Source organism: Hemiscyllium ocellatum, chromosome 10, assembly GCF_020745735.1.
Source record: "Hemiscyllium ocellatum isolate sHemOce1 chromosome 10, sHemOce1.pat.X.cur, whole genome shotgun sequence".
Lineage (NCBI taxonomy): Eukaryota > Metazoa > Chordata > Chondrichthyes > Orectolobiformes > Hemiscylliidae > Hemiscyllium > Hemiscyllium ocellatum.
In genome coordinates this window covers 84862798-84878449 of record NC_083410.1, presented here as the reverse complement: position 1 = coordinate 84878449, position 15652 = coordinate 84862798, and positions in this window count along the sequence as shown.

Below are 15652 nucleotides of genomic sequence, written 5' to 3'. Positions count from 1 at the left end.
ATTTTGTTGGGGGTCACAACCTGATGAGCACAGCACAAATGTGCCTGAACAAATGATGGAGGCTTTGGCAGCTGAAAAGACTGACGATTACTGGACTAAAGGAGGCCAGGATGATACTGAGCCTCTGAATGCTGAAATGCCTGAATAGTTCTCAGCCAGGTTGCAGATTTTGGAGTTATAGTGTGAGTTAGGAAATGAGCTGGCAGAGCTTCCAAAGGTGTGTGCCACCCTTGCATGGACAATGAAGAGATTATCTGGGCCATAAGTGCCAATATTTCTGGGTTCTTCCATTGAGCAACTGGTGACTTATGGAGAGTGATGTCCAGCACACCACTAGCAGTATCCACACAGACCTCCATTCCAACATCAACTCCATGAAGTTGAGCAGCAACAGCCAAAGGGCAGCGGCCCGACTCCGCCTGAGCTGACAATTCATGTCGCATATTAAGAGTTTTAAGAAGAACCTAGTTGCACTTGGGGTTCGTAGGTCAATATTTTTGTGAAAGCACACAGCCTTGCATTTTGTTTGCTCTCAAATAAATAAGGCAAAAACTGTCCTTTCATTTCTGGTGGGTGGTTAGATGACAGGCATATCCTGACTCTCTCAAGGGTGTAGTGGAATGGCCCACACCATGTGAGATTAGGAGTGGCATTGGGAATGCACCAATATCTCAATGAATGCAGGCAAATGGTCAGATCAATTAAAGAAGTGGCACTGAGTTACCATTTGTGGGGTACAATTAAAATAAGGGCCTGCCCTTTTATGACAGAAATTAGGAGACTCTCTTTCCCAGAGAGCAATAGAAATGATGTCGTTGAAAATGATAAGGCATTGGTGGCCTGTTTCTTGACGAACAAAGGAGTTTAAGATTAGTTCAGTTATGATCTATTGAAGGACAGAACAAGCTTGAGGTGCCAAACAGCCAATTCCTACTTTTAATATATTTGTTTTTCCCTAACAGACTACAAAATGTGCACACTTTATTGCATTATATGGATCTGTTAGAGAGTATCATGTGAAACATTCCTGTATAAGTGTGATCCCACCTTCTCATACACATATCTCATGGAAACTTGTATATGAAGACAGTATGGTGGCTCAGTGGTTAGCATTGCTACCTCACAATGCCAGGGATCTGGGTTTGATTCTGCTCTCGGGCAACACATCTGTGTGGAGTTTGCACATTCCTCCTGTGTCTGTGTCAGTTTCCTTGGGTGTTCCAGTTTCCGCCCATGGTCCAAAGATGTGCAGGTTAGGTGGACTAGCCATGGTAAATTGTCTGTAGTGTCTAGGGATGTACAGACTAAGTGGATTAGCCATGGGAAATATACAGGGAAGGGTGGGTCCAGGTAGGATGCACTTTGGAGGGTCAGTGTGGACGTAACAGTCCGAGTGGTCTGCTTTATACTGTAGGGATTCTAAGTGGTCCCTAGGATTTAATTTGCAGAATCTGGCAACTAGTTGTCATCTTCCTCCACATCCTCATAATAGGAAGCATCATGGTCTACAATACCTCCATTGTTCAATGGCTCTTTCCTCTGTAGAGCCAGGTTGTGCAGACCACAAAAACCCTCTATGATACACAAGACCCTCGCTAAGATATCATGAAGAGCACCAGTAGATGTATTCAGGCTTCAGAACTGCACACTCAGAAGCCCTTTGAATAGTTCAGTAGTCACTTGAGTTTTCACCTGTTGTATCTGTTCTCTGCATTGTGTTTTTATTTCCTCACAGATTTTTAGAAATGTCTTCAGTGTTTATTCCTTGTCACCCAGTGTCCCTTCTTGAAAAGGTGCTTAGGGGAAAAACTCTAACATTTGAGTCAGCTTTTGTTGGGCTGCTTCCCAGGCATCTTACACCCTCCTGAAGAAACCACTTGTGATATTGTACACTTAGTGGAAATCAATTATGAAGCCTGCTACCTTGTCTCTGGCAGCCTTGATGGCCATATGCAATTCTTGAAGATGACATAGAAAATACAGGCAGTGGGCTATTTGGCCCTTCAAGCTGGTCTGTCATTCAATATGATCGTGGCTGATCATCCAACTCTGTACCTTGTTCCTGTTTTCTCCCCATACCCTTTGATTTCTTTAGCCCTAAGAACTGAATGTAACACTTTCTTGAAAATATTCAATGTTTTGGTCTTGACTGCTTTCTGTAGCAGAAAATTCCATAGGCCTATCACTCTCTGGGTGAAGAAATGTCTCTTCCTCAATGTTCTTCCCCATATTGTGACCCTAAGTTCTGAATTCCCTGATCATCAGAACATCCTTCCTGCATTTATCCTGTCTACCCTATTAGAATTTTATAGTTTCCTATTCGAACCCCCTTCATTCTTCTAAACGTCAGCAAGTATAGTCCTAACTGATCCAGTCTAATTTCATACATCAGTCTTGCCATTCCAGGAGTCAGTCTGGTAAACTTTTGTTGTACTCCCTCCATGGCCAAGGCATCTTTTCTCAGGTAAGAGACCAAAACCGCACGTTATGTTCCATATTTGGTCTCACGAAGGCCCTGTACAATTGCAGGAAGACATCTCCGCTCCTGTACTCAAATCCTCTTGTTTTAGAAGCCAACATACCATTTGCCTTCTTCACCACCTGCTGCACCTGCATGTTTACATTAAGCAACTGGTGTACAAGGACATCCAGGTCTTGATGCACCTCCCCCTTTCTCAATCTATCACCATTCAGACAGTAATCTCCCTGTTTTTGCTACTGAAATATATAGCCTCACATTTATTCACATTATACATCATCAGCCATGTATTTCCCCACTATCATAACTCATCCAAATCACACTGATGCATCTGTGCGTCCTCCTATGGTTTATGTATAGTTATCTCACCTAAATCATTAATATATGTTGTGAATAGCTGAAATCTAAGCACTGATCCCTGCATTGCCCCCCTAGTCACTGTCTGCCACTTGGGAAATGACCATTTTTTCCTATCCATGTCAGTCCACCATCCCCAGACCCATGTGTTTTGATTTTACATGCTAATCTCTTCCGTGGGAACTTATCAAAAGCCTTCTGAAAGTCTACGTAAATTACATCTACTGCTATCCCTTATAGCTCTCCTGGTTACGTTCTCTCAAAATTCCAGTGAATTTGTGAAGCATGATATTCCTTTCGTAAATCCATATTGATTTTGTCCAATCCTCTCACTGTTTTCAAAGTGCTCTTGTATTTTATCATGGACTCTAGCATTTTCCTTACTACTAATGTCAGGCTAACTGGTCTATAATTTCCTGTGTTTTTTCTCGACATTTTTTTAAAAATGGGGTTATGTACTTACAATGCATTGGAACTATTCCAGATCTATAGAATCTTGAAAGCTGACTACTAAAACTAGGGCCACTTCCTTAAGTACACTGGAATGTGGATTATTGGGTTCTGGGAATTTATTGATCTATAATCCCATAAATTTCCACTATTTCATTCGGTTCTTCCCACTCACTAGATCCTGTGTCCCCCAACATCTTTTGAATGTTATTTTGCAGACAGACCCAAAATATGTATTTAATTGTGGTCACAAAGTTGGTCCTTTTTTCTAAAAGCTCTTCTTTTTCTCAAGGAAACTGGGTCTTTGGTTTTTTTCAGTGCGATCATAAAACAGCCCAGGCTCCGAAACAACCGGTCTAGTACAGAGATGGAAGAGTTTACTGAGAGTTTACCTTTTGTTTATACATGAACAGATGAGACTTTAGGCCAAAGCTTTTATGTTTTAGAAGTGACCTGTGTAATGAAAGGGGAGTGGTCAGTCCGAAAAGCTGAAGTCTTGTTTCAGTCAGTTCAGCTGTGGGCTGTGTGGAAACAGGCTGCTAGATGCTCTCTCCTTCTGCCCTTCTAACTTTGACCTGTAAGCCTTTTGTTTCATTTTTGCTCTGTTTTAAAGGGATTTGTTTACTAGGGTGTTGTGTATTTTCAGAACAGTGTAATTAAAACAGTATATTCCTGTCAGGGTGAAAAGAAAGGCTGGTAGGTGTAAGGAATGCTGGATGACTAGAGAAATAAGTGCAGTAGGGGTAAACTTAAGAAGAAAATCAGGAGGGCAAAAAGTGGACATAAGATAGCTTTGGCTATCCAAACGGTTTTAAAAATACATTAAGGGCAAAAAGATAATGAGAGAGAGAATAGGGCTCCTCAAAGATCAGCAAGGTGGCCTGGAGCTGCAGGAGATGGGGAAGATACTTAATCAAGTATGTTGCATCAGTGTTTACTGTGGAGAAGGATATGGAAGATATAGAATGTAGGGAAATTAGATGGCAACGTCTTGAAAAATGTCCATATTACAGAGGAGAAAGTGCTGGTGGTCTTTAAATGCATAAAGTTGGATAAATCCTCAGGACCTGATCAGATGTACTCTAAAACTCTGTGGAAAGCTAAGGAAGTGATTGCTGGGCCTCTTGCTGAGATACTTTTGTATCGTCGATTGTCACAGATGAGGTGCTTGGAAGACTGAAGGTTGGCTAACGGGGTACAACTATTTAAGAAAGGTGGTAAGGACAAGCCAAGGAATTATAGACCGGTGAGCCTGATGTTGGTGGTGGGCAAGTTGTTGGAAGGAATCCTGAGGGACAGGACTTACACGTATTTGGAAAGGCAGGGACTGATTAGGGATAGTCAACATAGCTTTGTGCATGGGAAATCATGTCTTACAAACTTGATTGAGTTTTTTAAAGAAGCAACAAAGAAGATTGATGAGGGCAGAATGGTGGACGTGATCTATATGGACTTCAGTAAGGCGTTCAACAAGGTTCCTCATGAGAGACTGGTTAGCAAGGTTAGATCTCATGGAATACAGGGAGAACTAGCCATTTGGATACAGAACTGGCTCAAAAGTGGAAGACTGAGGGTGGTGGTTGAGGGTTGTTTTTCAGACTGGAGGCCTGTGACCAGTGGAGTGCCACAAGGATCGGTGCTGGGTCCTCTACGTTTTGTCATTTACCTAAATGATTTGGATGCGAGCATGACAGGTACAGTTAGTAAGTTTGCTGATGACACCAAAATTGGAGGTGTAGTGGACAGCGAAGAGGGTTACCTCGGATTACAACAGGATCTGGACCAGATGGACCAATGGGCTGAGAAGTGGCAGATGGAGTTTAGTTCGGATAAATGCGAGGTGCTGCATTTGGGAAGGCAAATCTTAACAAAACTTATACACTTAATGGTAAGGTCCAAGGGAGTGTTGCTGAACAAAGAGACCTTGGAGTGCAGGTTCATAGTTCTTTGAAAGTGGAGTCGCAGGTAGATAGGATAGTGAAGAAGGTGTTTGGTATGCTTTCCTTTATTGGTCAGAGTATTGAGTACAGGAGTTGGGAGGTCATGTTGCGGCTGTACAGGACATTGGTTCAGCCACTGTTGGAATATTGCGTGCATTTCTGGTCTTCTTCCTATCAGAAAGATGTTGTGAAACTTGAAAGGGTTCAGAAATTAGTTACAAGGATGTTTCCAGGGTTGGAGGATCTGAGCTATAGGGAGAGGCTGAAAGGCTGGGGCTGTTTTCCCTGGAGCGTTGGAGGCTGAGGGGTGATCTTATAGAGGTTTACAAAATTATGAGGGGGTGAATAGACAAAGTCTTTTCCCTGGGATCAGGGAGTTCAGAACTAGAGGACATAGGTTTAGGGTGAGAGGGGAAAGACATAAAGGAGACCAAAAGGGCAACTTTTTCACACAGAGGGTGATATGTGTATGGAAGTGGTGGAGCAAGTGGTGGAGGCTGGTACAATTGCAACATTTAAGAGACATTTGGATGGGTATATGAATAGGAAGGGTATGGAGGGATATGGGCCAGGTGCTGGCAGGTGGGACGAGATTGGGTTGGGATATCTGGTCGGCATGGACGGGTTGGACTGAAGGGTTTGTTTCCATGCTGTACATCTCTAAGAATCAATGACTCTGAGTGGCACAGGGATTGGTGCTGGATCCACTACTTTTCATCATTTATGTAAATGATTTGGATGTGAACATAGGAGGTATAGTTAGTAAGTTTGCAGATGACACCATAATTCGAGGTGTAGCAGACAGTGAAGAAAGTTACCTCTGATTACAACGGGATCTTGATCAGATGAGCCAGTGGGCTGAGAAGTGGCAGATGGAGTTTAATTTAGATAAATGCGAGCTGTTGCATTATGGAAAAGCAAATCTTAGCAGGGCTCATACACCTAATAGTAAGGTCCTACAGAGTGTTGCTGAACAAAGAGACCTTGGAGTGCAGGTACATACCTCCGTGAAAGAAGAGTTGCAGGTAGGTAGGATAGTGAAGAAGGTGTTTGGTATGCTTTCCTTTATTGGTTAGTGTATTGAGTACAGGAGTTGGGAGATCATGTTCTGGCTGTTCACAATATTGGTTAGGCCACTTTTATAATATTGCATGCAATTTTGGTCTCCTTCCTATCGGAAAGATGTTGTGAAAATTGAAAGGGTTCAGAAAAGATTTACGAGAATGTTGCCAGGGTTGGATGATTTGAGCTATAGAGAGAGGTTGAACAGGCTGGGGGTGTTTTCCCTGGAGCTTCGGAGGCTCGGGGGTTACCTTTATAGAGGTTTATAAAATCATGGGGGTCATGGATAGAAATAATAGACAAAATCTTTTCCCTGAGGTGAGAGAGACTAGAACAACAGGGCATAGGTTTAAGTTGAGAGGGGAAAAATATAAAAGAGATGTAAGGGGCAATGTTTTTATGCAGAGGGTGTTGCGTGTATGTCATGAGCTGCCAGAGGAAGTGGTGGAGGCTGGTACAATTGCAACATTTAAGAGGCATCTGGATGGGTGTATGAATAGAAAGGGTTTGCAGGGATATGGACCCAGGTGCTGGCAAGTGGGACTAGATTAGGTTGGGATATCTGGTCAGCATGGACAAGTTGGACCAATGGGTTTGTTTCTGTGCTGTACATCTCTCTGTCTCTGTGACTTTAAGTCTAGTTTGGATAGATTGAGTTCTGTGGGTATTCTATATTCTGTTCTTTGTGTTTCGTTCCGTAATTTTGTGAATAAATTTTTGTCTGTTTTAAAACAGTGGTTAGCACTGCTGCCTCACAGCGCCTGAGACCCGGGTTCAATTCCCGACTCAGGCGACTAACTGTGTGGAGTTTGCACGTTCTCCCCGTGTCTGCATGGGTTTCCTCCGGGGGCTCCGGTTTCCTCCCACAGTCCAAAGATGTGCGGATCAGGTGAATTGGCCATGCTAAATTGCCCGTAGTGTTAGGTAAGGGGTAAATGTAGGGGTATGGGTGGGTTGTGCTTCGGCGGGTCGGTGTGGACTTGTTGGGCCGAAGGGCCTGTTTCCACACTGTAAGTAATCTAATTTAATCTAATCTAAAAAAACCTGATAGTCAACCTAGCTAACTTACTTTGGGTAATTTTCACTGTACACTTACTGAAACAAATAGCAAAGTTATAGTCTGGGCTGCCTGCTTAAGAATGTTTTGAGTGGTCAGGCCGAATCCATAACAGATTGGGGGCTCTTTGCGGGATGTAAATAGCGAGTGGTAGGTGCTAGTGTTTTTATTGTGGATGTTGGTTTGGTTGGGTAGGCAAAGCTTGGGGTAGCAATGGCTCTTTCAGTCGCCAAGAGTTTTCTGGAGGTGGACGAAGTGAACTTAGTAGTTTTACATAAGGCAAATAAGACCAAACTGAAGGAATTAGCAGACAGGCTGGGGTTGGAGCTGCCTCCTAATGTGAGAAAAGGAGAGATAATTACAGCAGTAGCTCAGCAGTTAATCAAAAGGCACAGATAAGGAAGCTGAAATAGCATTATCAAAGACTTTTTTTGGTCAAATAAGTGAGACAGAGCAGGAGCCAAATGTTAAATATGCAAATATCTAAGCTTATTGAGTTCCAGCAGAAAGATGAGAACTTAAAGCAGTTATATCAAAAGGCATATACAGAAAAGGAGAGTGAATGCAGAACTGTGTGTTATTACTTAACAAGTGGTGTCTTAATGAGGAAATGGAGACCATCACACATTCAACCAGATGACAAATGGGCAGAAGTTCATCAGATGGTTTTGCCATTAGGGTATAGAAAGGAGGTGTTGTGTATGGTGCAAGAGCTACCACTTGGAGGTAATTTAGGAGTGAGGAAAACACAGGTTAAAATCCAGACATTTTTACTGGCCTGGACTACACAAGGATGTAGTTGGATTTTGCCAGACATGTCATACATGTTAGCTAATCAGAAAACCACAGGCAGTAATAAAATCTACACATTTAATACCTATTCCAGCATTTGAGGAACCCTTCACAAGAGTCTTGATTGATTGCACAGGTCCCCTACCACAAACAAGAAGTGGGAATAAATATTTATTAACAATAATGGATGTGTCGACTAGATTTCCTCAGGCAGTCCCGTTATGCAATATCACAGCTAGAAGGGTTGTAGAAATTATTTACTAGTTACGGATTACCAACAGAGATCCAGTCAGATCAAGGGTCAAACTTCATATGCAAACCATTCAAGGACGTTATGGATAGCTTGGGAATAAAATGATTCAAAACTACTGCGTACCATCCAGAATCGCAGGGAGCGCTACAAAGGTGGCATCAAACATTATGAGGACTTATAGTCAAGGACTCTCCAGATGATTGGGATAAGGGAGTTCCGTTTGTGCTTTTTGTGATCAGAGATGCACCAAATGAATCGACCATTTAAAAATTCAATCCATTTTAATTAATTTTTGAGCATGACGTAAGAGGACCATTAAAATTGAGTAAGGAGAAATGAATTGAGTAAGTCCGAATTCAGAGACCACCCATTTGGACTATGTCCAAATTTTACAGAACGACAAAATAGAGCTGGGGAGTTTGCTAGACAGCATTTAAAAGTATTGCAGCATACAATGAAACAGAAAGCGGATAAAAAAATCAAAAATTTGCAATTTTGCCATTAGGGATAAGGTATTAGTGTTACTTCCAGTAACAGGTGAACCTTTAAAAGCAAGGTTTAATGGACCTTATCAAATCGAGAGGAAATTGAGTGACATTCCTCAAATCAAATTGGACAACGAGGAAGTTGTCAAAAATTGGGATAAATTATTGAGTTACCTTGCACAAGAAAATCGAAATGACCTGAAAGTAGTATTGCCATCACATAGAGAGATATGCCAAAATAAACTGGAAAGTACTAACCTAATTGTGCATGATGTAGCTATAGGAGATGCTATTCTGATTAAGCAACATCTTTATAGGCATAACCTTCTAAAATTGGCACAGGTTCAAAAGGAGAGGTTCATAATACTCCAAGAAGGCATAATTAAAGTGAGTTACAGTGACTGGAGTTCACCCATAGTCATGGTGCCAAAGCTGGATGGTACCCAATAGTTATGTGTGGACTATCGCAAAGTCAACACAGTTACAAAGACTGATGCAATCCAATTCTGTGGTTGGAGGACTGTATTGAAAAGGTGGGACAAGCAAATTACATTTCTAAGTTGGACTTGCTCAGACCCTACTGGCTGGTCCCTTTGTCAGAAAGAGCAAAGGCAATTTTGGCTTTCGTAATGCCAAATGGACAATATTAGTTTAAAGTCATACCATTTGGTATGAAAAATGCTCCACCACATTTCAGAGACTAAATTATAAGTTAATTGCTAGATTACCCAACTGTGTGGTGTACATCGATGACCTGGAGATTTTTAGTCACTCATGGAAGGAACATTTACAGCATTTATTGGATTTGTACAATCGATTTTGGAAGGCAGGCTTGGTGGTAAACCTAGCTAAAAGTGAATTTGCCAAAGCCCAAATCACCTTCCTGGGTCACCTTTGTGACACCTCCCTCTCAAAAAAAAGAACCATTCAATATCCAAAGATGGCTTCATTTTTTAAACCCTTCAAAAAAAATTGGTTAGTACTCTAAAAGACACATATACACTACACTGACTATACACATGCAACCATGCACAACCACATTTGAATTCAGGCTGTGGCACACCCGCCACTGAGTGCCTCCGATTCTCATTCGAGTCTCAACAATGTATTGGCAATCATGTTTTTGCCACTGCCTCATGCACAATTCTCAAATTCAATGGCTGCAACAAGCAGCTCCATCTAAACAGTCTGGCATTATTGTCCTTAAAAATATTGTATTTAGATTAGATTACTTACAGTGTGGAAACAGGCCCTTCGGCCCAACACGTCCACACCGACCCGCCGAAGTGCGACCCACCTATACCCCTACATTTACCCCTTTACCTAACACTACAGGCAATTTAGCATGGCCAATTCACCTGACCTGCACATCTTTGGACTGTGGGAGGAAACCAGAGCACCCGAAGGAAACCCACGCAGACACGGGGAGAATGTGCAAACTCCACGCAGAGAGTCGCCTGAGTCGGGAATTGAACCCGGGTCTCTGGTGCTGTGAGGCAGCAGTGCTAACCGCTGTGCCGCTGTGCCACCGTGCCGCCTACAAGACTAATAGTACAAGACTAATATATATCATAAGGCTCAAGAGCTCTGCTTACCACACAAAAAAAGAATCAACTAAAGAGGTGGGAGACAGCAGAAAACTGAAGAAAAAACACATAAAACTACGAACATAAAAATACAAGTGGCCTAGAAAGGTATAAAGAATAGCAAAGGGGAAAAAGTTTAAAAATATGCAAAGAAATTTGTGAGAAATATCATGATTAACATAAAACATTTAAATAGGGAATACAGCAAAGATAATATGAGTCACTTTAAGATATTGTTAAAAAAATTGGATATGGCACGCATACTGAATAATTACAATGTCTTCACAGTGGTGGAAGAGGATAGTACAACTGGCATTACAGAGAAATGAATAACAAACCCATGGGACTCAATAAAGTTAACGTAAGCAAGGAAACAGTATGAGGGAGAAATGATAGCACTAAAGACTGAAATTCTCCAAGAATGGATGGTTTCCAATTAGAAATTTAAAGAAAGTAGAGAATCACAGATGTTTTAGCCATACTTGCCAAAGGTTCTTGCAATTCAGGCACTGTTTGCCATTTGGAAAGTTGCAAATGTGACCCCGTTACTTAAGAAAGGTGAGAGAAACTGAGAAATTGTAGACCTATTAATCTAACATCTTCCATGGAAAGATGTTGGAATCTATAATCAGAGAAAAAAATGGCTGAACATTTAGAGAAATTTGAGTGGTCAGAGGGATGGGGAACAATATGAATTTGTAAGTATTAGGTCATGTATAATATCCTCAACGAAGGCTAAAACAGTACATGGGGAATGCTTATGGATGTAACTGAGATGAACCTCCAGAAAATGTGGGTGGCACAGTGGCACAGTGGTTATCACTGCTGCCTCACAGTACCGGGTTCAATTCCCACCTCAGGCGACTGACTGTGTGGAGTTTGCACATTCTCCTTGTGTCTGTGTGGGTTTCCTCCGGGTGATCCGGTTTCCTCCCAAAGTCCAAAAATGTGCAGGTCAGGTGAATTGGCCATGCTAAATTGCCCGTAGTGTAAGGTGAAGGGGTAAATGTAGGGGAATGGCGGGTCAGCGTGGACTTGTTGGGCCGAAACGCCTGTTTCCACAAGTAATCTGAAAAAAAAACAGGGAGAAGATTTCACTTTAGAGACTGTCAGCTAAAATTGCAGGAGATTACCCATCTGGTTAAGAAATTAGATTAGATTAGATTACAGTATGGAAACAGGCCCTTTGGCCTAACTAGTCCACACCGACACTCCAAAGAGTAACCCACGCAGACCCATTCCCCTAGCCTATATTCACCCCAACAAACACACCTATCACTATGGGCAATTTGGCATGGCCAATTCACCTGACCTGCACGTCTTTGGATTGTGGGAGGGAACGAGAGCACCTGGAGGAAACCCATGCAGACACTGGGAGAATGTGCAAACTCCACACAGACACTCACCCGAGGCGGGAATCAAACCGGGGTCCCTGACGCTGTGAGGCAGCAGTGCTAACCACTGAGCCATCATGCTGCCCTTGAACAAGTCAGCATGGACTTAGATTAGATTCCCTACAGTGTGGAAACAGGCCCTTTGGCCCAACCAGTCCACACTGACCCTCAGAAGAGTAACCCATCCAGACCCACTTCCCTCTGACTAATGCACCTATCACTATGGACAATTTAGCATGGCCAATTCACCTGACGTGCACATCTTTGGACTGTGGAGGAAACCGGAGCACCTAGAGGAAACCCACGCAGACATAGGGAGAATATGCAAACTCCACACAGTCACCCAAGGCTGGAATTGAACCTGGGATCCTGGTGCTGTGAGGCAGCAGTGCTAACCACTGAGCCACCGTGCTGCCCCGGTTAAGAAATAGAAGGTAAATAGAAATGTATATTCAACTGGCAGCAAATGGTCTCACAAGATATGTGCTGGGATTCAACAATTCACTATATTTATTATTATCAATATATTTAATATTACCATAATACAGAACCATATATCCAAATTTGCTGATCAAAGATATAAACAGCACAAAATTGGGTAGACAATTACAGAGGTAACAATAGATTAAGTAAATGGGAAAAAGCAAGATGTATTTTAACACAGGCAAGAGTGAGGTTGTCTATTTTAGATTAACATAAAAAGGTCCAAGGATGCATAGATCAGCATAATATAGCAGTTAGCTATAAAGGTAATCACAAAGGCTACTGGAATGGTGTTAGTGACTGGCTCACGAATAGTCTGATATCCTCTATATTTCCAGCAGCAGGTACCAACATACATAATTCTCATGATATTTGGAAAAAGAAAGTAATCAGCTTCTTTACCTCTCTTAAACTGTACTAACCATTCTCCCCTCTTTCTATCGTTCTGCAAACTCACTCACTAAATCCTACTACATTTCTTTCGCTGAGTTTCAACATTTACATCTATCAACTGGAAGCTTCGACAGCCTGAAACAAAGCCTTAAAGTCTTTTGCAGTGTAGTAGTTCAATAGTGATCCACATGATATACCACTAAATGATGTAAAGACATGCGTCTTCTCATTGTTACAACTCATTTATTAATTTATATATTCAATTTAATGCATCTTGCAATTCCAAGGGCCTTTCCATTTCCTTACCTTTCTCCACAGTTGTCGTCACTTAGTTCAGCTGTGCCTCAGCAAGTTTTTCTCTAATTCAGAAAGCTGAGGTTTCAACTTCTACTTCCAGAAATTCAAGGCATAATCTACAGACATGCTGAAGGAGTGCTGTGCATCAGTGCTGCCAATGCGATTTTAAATTGAGGCCACATCTGCCCTTGTAAATGTATATAAAAGATGGCACTATTTCAAAGAACAACAGAGGTTCTGGTATCCTTGTCAACATTTATCCCTCAGCCAACAACAAGAGGAATTACCTGGTTACTATCTTGGTGCTGTTTATGCAAATTTACTATACACAAAACCTCAGTGTGTGCACTGTGCTTTGAGCTATCCTAAAATTGTGAAAGCTACCCATGCAAAACTAGGGTGTATTTAATTAAAACGAATAAATTTGAACTTCACCCATAAGGTCATATTGTCCAGCTGTCACTTATGCCCCTTACAAGTGTGCCTCACTTTGTTCCAAGTAATTTTTTTTCTCAGATTTGATCAGCCAAATGGTGTCCTTCTGCAATGTAACAATTCTATGAAACTTTGAAGTTTATCCAATGCTGAAGCGTGGGTTAAAATAATATCTTTTCAAGGGCATCTCACAAAATTTCTTTGAGTACATTTTGGGGCTACTCTTAGATTTTTAGCAGCAATGTTGCAATTCTCACAAACTCATTTATCAAATGACACAGTCATGTAGTAACACTTCCTCTGTACCTGTGTTGATATTACGAAGTATTTAAATTCACAAACAGAATTAGAAAAAATCCTCAAAAATAATCAATTATTATATTTTAAGTCATGACACACGACAAAAACATGAGTATTTAAAATGGCACAACAGGCATGAGTTAGCAAAACAACTTCTACACACAATAAACCTTTCAGTTATTACACTTCTTACTGCATCACAGATGCCAAATTTTGACTGTTGCATTAGTGAAAACATCAGGCTCATTTTATCATTAGTTCACAGGATATGGGTATCATTGACTAGGCCAGCAATAAGTCTCCGTCCCGAACTGCCTTTGAGGTGGTGGTGGTGGTGGTAGGCCGCATTCTTGAATTGCTGCAGTCCATGCTGCATAAATACCTACACTACTGCGGTTTGGGAGTTCCATCCATTTTACCCAGTAACAGTGAAGAAATGCCACTTTAAAGTGATGTGTGGCTTGGAGGAGAACATGCCAGGACAGAGGTGTTCTCATGTGTCTGCTGCCCTATCACTTTGAGTTGATAGAGGATACAGGTTTGGAAGGTGCCTTCTAAGGGACTTTGAAGACCCCATGACCTAATGAACATTCAAGGAAATTAACATGTCAAAATAGGGCAATAAGTGCCACTTTGCATGAATGGAACTTGACAAATCCAGTTAGATGTTGATTTTGAGGTGCATTTGGGATATTACTTCTGTGCAGTGAAGTGCATGGTTTACTCGGTATTTTTTCAAAAATAACATCTGTTGCTACAATATAGAATATAAATTGCAGGCACCAACTTACATCATCTACACTATAGTGAAAAATATTGGAGTGTTACACATTTCTTCCAGTGAGCATAGAGTATGATACACAGCTTGACAGAAGAAAAATCTCAATTTTAAGTGCAGGTCTGTATTGAAGGAGCTGCAGAAATAATAAAGATGGGAATTTAAAGGAAATGGAACTAGACTCTTAGATATGTAAAAGGTGAGAACATTTACAAAGTTTGTCAAGATTGGAAAGGGATAATGGAAAGATCATAGATACCTGTAGGCGCACTAAAAGTGGGTGGCAGAACAGTAATAGATCCATCATAAGAAAAGTAGACACAAGGTAAATAGTATTGCAAAAGTATAGTCACAATGTCCAAAATAGCAGGCATACAGGACTGTCTAAAACATTGTACAGGTTGTTCTGCTATAACGTGAGTTTCATTAACATGAATTTGTTATAACACGATTGACAAATTGGAGTTACTGTTTATAAAGTTCAAAGTTTTAATGTATTGGTTTTAATGCAATTCCAGTCCTTGTAGTTTAAATGATGCTGTTATTACACAATTTGTTTATAACACAGGATTGCCAGAGAACAGAACTACCGCGTTATAGTGGAACTGATGGTAATCTGTTGCTCATCCTCACTACCTCCTGACACACAGCAGTTGCTGTACACGGCCTCCAAGCTCTGAGAAGGGCCTTTACTGGCCACTGCAGTCAATGGAGAAGGCTGATAGTGGCAGCGGAGCAAGCACAGCAGCCAAGAAGACACCACTGGGCAGTGGAAGCTCCTCCTCATCAGTTTGTCTCCCTGGTTCCTTCACCAGCTGCTTCTGTCACCCCTCTTTCCAAACCACAAACCAGCTAGCTGGTTAAAAAATACAGCAACTTCCAAGGGAGGCCCTACTAGAAAATAAAACATGCCCAAGGAAATTGCAAAGGTCTTGTGTTGGGCTGTGGCCCACACACTACTGCTGTGTGGTGTGCACAAATGCATGCAACACAGAGATGTCAGCAACGTACATACATATGCATCCAGGCATAATGACATCACCTGTGAATACACTGACGTTTTTTTGTAGCCTATTGTGGCCAGCTAACATTGTGGCCCCGTGTGTCTATG